This window comes from Schistocerca serialis, unplaced genomic scaffold, assembly GCF_023864345.2.
Source record: "Schistocerca serialis cubense isolate TAMUIC-IGC-003099 unplaced genomic scaffold, iqSchSeri2.2 HiC_scaffold_339, whole genome shotgun sequence".
Taxonomy (NCBI): domain Eukaryota; kingdom Metazoa; phylum Arthropoda; class Insecta; order Orthoptera; family Acrididae; genus Schistocerca; species Schistocerca serialis.
In genome coordinates this window covers 20001-25000 of record NW_026047910.1, presented here as the reverse complement: position 1 = coordinate 25000, position 5000 = coordinate 20001, and the positions used below count along the sequence as shown (strand labels likewise).

At 51.0% G+C, this 5000-nt stretch overlaps 1 non-coding gene across 1 annotated transcript in view; it reads right to left on the bottom strand.

Moving 5' to 3' along the window:
* LOC126445413 (small subunit ribosomal RNA) overlaps nucleotides 1-273 on the bottom strand; it is a 1909-nt gene extending 1636 nt beyond the window's left edge. Inside the window, exon 1 of the ribosomal RNA XR_007583001.1 lies at nucleotides 1-273. This exon is cut by the window's left edge and continues 1636 nt beyond it. This is a non-coding gene — a ribosomal RNA (small subunit ribosomal RNA).
* Between the last annotated feature and the right edge of the window lie 4727 nt (nucleotides 274-5000).

Below are 5000 nucleotides of genomic sequence, written 5' to 3'. Positions count from 1 at the left end.
AGTTATTCAGAGTCACCAAGGCAAACGGACCGGACGAGCCGACCGATTGGTTTTGATCTAATAAAAGCGTCCCTTCCATCTCTGGTCGGGACTCTGTTTGCATGTATTAGCTCTAGAATTACCACAGTTATCCAAGTAACGTGGGTACGATCTAAGGAACCATAACTGATTTAATGAGCCATTCGCGGTTTCACCTTAATGCGGCTTGTACTGAGACATGCATGGCTTAATCTTTGAGACAAGCATATGACTACTGGCAGGATCAACCAGGGAGCTGCGTCAACTAGAGCTGAGCAGCCGGCCGCCCGGGAGTGTGTCCCGGGGGCCCGCGCGAACACGCAAGCGTCCGCTCAATTATTCTGCAAACAGGAGGAGGCTGAGCTCCCCTGCACAACACACCTCGAAACCCTCTCAGGTCCCGGCGGCGCGCAGCGCCGTCCTAAGTACTTGGTCGGGTTCGAGAGAGGCGCAATCGCCCGGAGTTAGGCGAGTAGACGCTTTAGGTGCGACCACCCGTGCTCCCAACTGAGCTTGCCGCTGCCGACAGAGGCCCGGGAGCGTGCTGTCGTGGCATTGCCGGCGGGAGACAACACGCGCCACCTACGGTGACCGGCAGCTCCAACGCCAGCGCCACAGAAGGACAAAAGCCCTACTTGGGTGCCGAAGCGAACTCTCCCAGCACAGCGCACGCGCCAACACGTCCGCACAGCTGCGATACAAACCACCTGCGAGAACCGCTGGGGCGACCGAGCAGCAGACGGCGTCGCGGCGCCGAGCGCCGGGCGGCGGCGCATCCTCAGCGCACAAAGTCCTCAATCGGACCAGCACACTGCAGATGGCCACCGCGCTTCGCACCGGGCCCGCGAGGACCTACTTTGGCCGCAAGGCGCCGCGAGCAGGGGGCGCCGGCGCGCAGCTGCGCCGCCTGCCGCGTCCGTCGGCCGGCGCGCCTGCCACCGGCCGCCCCCACCAGCCGGCTGTAGCGCGTGCGCCCACGCACCGCGCTGCCAGCACGCCGGGCGGCCCCCCCTCACCGGCCGGGGACGGTCCCACCCAGCCACCGCCGCGTATCGCCTCACACCCAGATCCCCTTTCACGTTCGTGGGCATGGTGGGTCCCCTTTCACGTTCGTGGGCATGGTGGGTATCCCTGAAACAACCGGTTAATAGCTCGACCGATCGTCGCCAACACTGATTCACCTCTAGCGAGAACAACCGCACCACAACGGGTTACCGGTTGTTCATTTGCGTAACGTCACCAGCAAACGTACACGTCCATCGCCATTTGCAACGAGTATTGCATGCCTGTGTCAGGTGTCACAACACACTACGTCTGCCCACATAGACGCAACAACATGTGCACGCCTAGAGAACACGTGGAAGGTAGACCCCGTACGTATGCGGTGTCCATTGCGCGAACGACTGTCAGCCCGCCTCTGCAGCATGTCGCAGATGTGGAACGCGGTGCAACATGCTATCACGGTGTGTGAGAAGAGACGACTACGTCCGAATACACGCTCCACTACATCAACAGACTGCTCATGCTGATCGCCATCCAGGGCGTCCGTTCCTCCCACACGTCTGTATGGCGTACCACACTGCAATCCAGCTCTTATAGGGAGACGACACGTAGCTGCGTGCACAATATTTGGACTGTATGGTCCGCCGTTGCTAGGCGCTGTCGTCATACGGTCACATGGGCCACGATGTATCATTCAGTACATACGGAGCAATGTGCAGTACAGTTTGTGGGTTTTGCGTACATCGGCGGACAGGTGACAGGCCGTACCACAACGTAGGCTGAGTACGTCGGCATGCGAAGGGCATTGAACATGCAAACTTCTCACCGACCAGCTTGCGAAGGCAGGGGGGAAGGGGGGGGGGCATGTACGTCCTGCTGCTATCCACACTACAGTGTATAGCAGGAGCATGTGGAAAGTCAGCAACACCTGCAAGGTGTTTAACATGACGCGATACACAGGGGACCGGGCAGTGCGAGTAGCGAACTATATTGCGAGGGTTGCGGTTAGGCAACACTACACTACTTTAACGGGTTGCATAACAATTACAGAGCAGGTTCAGCGACAACGTGCGTCAGGTTAAGGCGCAATATAGTTTAGGTTACGGCGCACTTTAGGTTAGGTTAAGGCACATTATAGGTTAGGTTAAGGCACAACATGGGTTACGTTAAGGCACAACATGGGTTACGTTAAGGCACAACATGGGTTACGTTAAGGCACAACATGGGTTAGGTTAAGGCACAACATGGGTTAGGTTAAGGCACAACATGGGTTAGGTTAAGGCACAACATGGGTTAGGTTAAGGCACAACATGGGTTAGGTTAAGGCACAACATGGGTTAGGTTAAGGCACAACATGGGTTAGGTTAAGGCACAACATGGGTTAGGTTAAGGCACAACATGGGTTAGGTTAAGGCACAACATGGGTTAGGTTAAGGCACAACATGGGTTAGGTTAAGGCACAACATGGGTTAGGTTAAGGCACAACATGGGTTAGGTTAAGGCACAACATGGGTTAGGTTAAGGCACAACATGGGTTAGGTTAAGGCACAACATGGGTTAGGTTAAGGCACAACATGGGTTAGGTTAAGGCACAACATGGGTTAGGTTAAGGCACAACATGGGTTAGGTTAAGGCACAACATGGGTTAGGTTAAGGCACAACATGGGTTAGGTTAAGGCACAACATGGGTTAGGTTAAGGCACAACATGGGTTAGGTTAAGGCACAACATGGGTTAGGTTAAGGCACAACATGGGTTAGGTTAAGGCACAACATGGGTTAGGTTAAGGCACAACATGGGTTAGGTTAAGGCACAACATGGGTTAGGTTAAGGCACAACATGGGTTAGGTTAAGGCACAACATGGGTTAGGTTAAGGCACAACATGGGTTAGGTTAAGGCACAACATGGGTTAGGTTAAGGCACACCATGGGTTAGGTTAAGGCACACCATGGGTTAGGTTAAGGCACACCATGGGTTAGGTTAAGGCACAACATGGGTTAGGTTAAGGCACAACATGGGTTAGGTTAAGGCACAACATGGGTTAGGTTAAGGCACAACGTAGGTTAGGTTAAGGCACAACGTAGGTTAGGTTAAGGCACAACGTGGGTTAGGTTAAGGCACAACGTGGGTTAGGTTAAGGCACAACGTGGGTTAGGTTAAGGCACAACGTGGGTTAGGTTAAGGCACAACATGGGTTAGGTTAAGGCACAACATGGGTTAGGTTAAGGCACACCATGGGTTAGGTTAAGGCACAACATGGGTTAGGTTAAGGCACAACATGGGTTAGGTTAAGGCACAACATGGGTTAGGTTAAGGCACAACATGGGTTAGGTTAAGGCACAACATGGGTTAGGTTAAGGCACAACATGGGTTAGGTTAAGGCACAACATGGGTTAGGTTAAGGCACAACGTAGGTTAGGTTAAGGCACAACGTGGGTTAGGTTAAGGCACAACATGGGTTAGGTTAAGGCACAACATGGGTTAGGTTAAGGCACAACATGGGTTAGGTTAAGGCACAACATGGGTTAGGTTAAGGCACAACATGGGTTAGGTTAAGGCACAACATGGGTTACGTTACGGCACAACATGGGTTACGTTACGGCACAACATGGGTTACGTTACGGCACAACATGGGTTACGTTACGGCACAACATGGGTTACGTTACGGCACAACATGGGTTACGTTACGGCACAACATGGGTTACGTTACGGCACAACATGGGTTACGTTACGGCACAACATGGGTTACGTTACGGCACAAATTAGGTTAGGTTACGGCACAAATTAGGTTAGGTTAAGGCACAAATTAGGTTAGGTTAAGGCACAAATTAGGTTAGGTTAAGGCACAAATTAGGTTAGGTTAAGGCACAAATTAGGTTAGGTTAAGGCACAAATTAGGTTAGGTTAAGGCACAAATTAGGTTAGGTTAAGGCACAAATTAGGTTAGGTTAAGGCACGATATAGGTTAGGTTAAGGCACGATATAGGTTAGGTTAAGGCACGATATAGGTTAGGTTAAGGCACGATATAGGTTAGGTTAAGGCACGATATAGGTTAGGTTAAGGCACGATATAGGTTAGGTTAAGGCACGATATAGGTTAGGTTAAGGCACGATATAGGTTAGGTTAAGGCACGATATAGGTTAGGTTAAGGTACGATATAGGTTAGGTTAAGGTACGATATAGGTTAGGTTAAGGTACGATATAGGTTAGGTTAAGGTACGATATAGGTTAGGTTAAGGTACGATATAGGTTAGGTTAAGGTACGATATAGGTTAGGTTAAGGTACGATATAGGTTAGGTTAAGGTACGATATAGGTTAGGTTAAGGTACGATATAGGTTAGGTTAAGGTACGATATAGCGTAGGTTCAGATACACATTGTTGTAGGGAAAGGTGTATTGGGGGGGGGGGCGGCAGGTTCGTTGATAGTATTATCGTAATTGGATGCCTGCGGTATTATCCGATTTGTCACGTCAGGATGCACTTTTGGCTCATGACAGGCGGCGCTCCGATTCCATGGTTGTGGCAGATCTGTGTCTTTCATTCCTGCCATTGTTTGTGTGCTGTGACAGGAGGCAGTATTGTGATGTTGGGTGCACCACTGTGTAGGACATGTGTGGGTGTTCGTGGCTTAGCTGAGCAATGTGCGGATGTCGGAAGGGTGGGATATTGTGTTTTCTGGGTGGACCTCCCGGTCTGGTAATGATAGTGTGGATTGTGTCATGTGGCGGAGAGGATGCACTGGATGTTCTTCCATGCTGGTGGTTAGATATTGTGTGTGATAAGAGAGTAGTGTGTGATAAGAGTGTCTGGCTGACGTGTGGTTCTCATTGTGTGCAGAGTCTTTCAGCATGTATAGGGACGGTTGTATATATTATCTGTATTCTGATGGCTCTGCATCTATTACTAATCAGTGCCGTGTATACGGTTACTCTAGTTCCAGTCGAAACTGTTCTATCTCTGTACATTAGTGACACTGC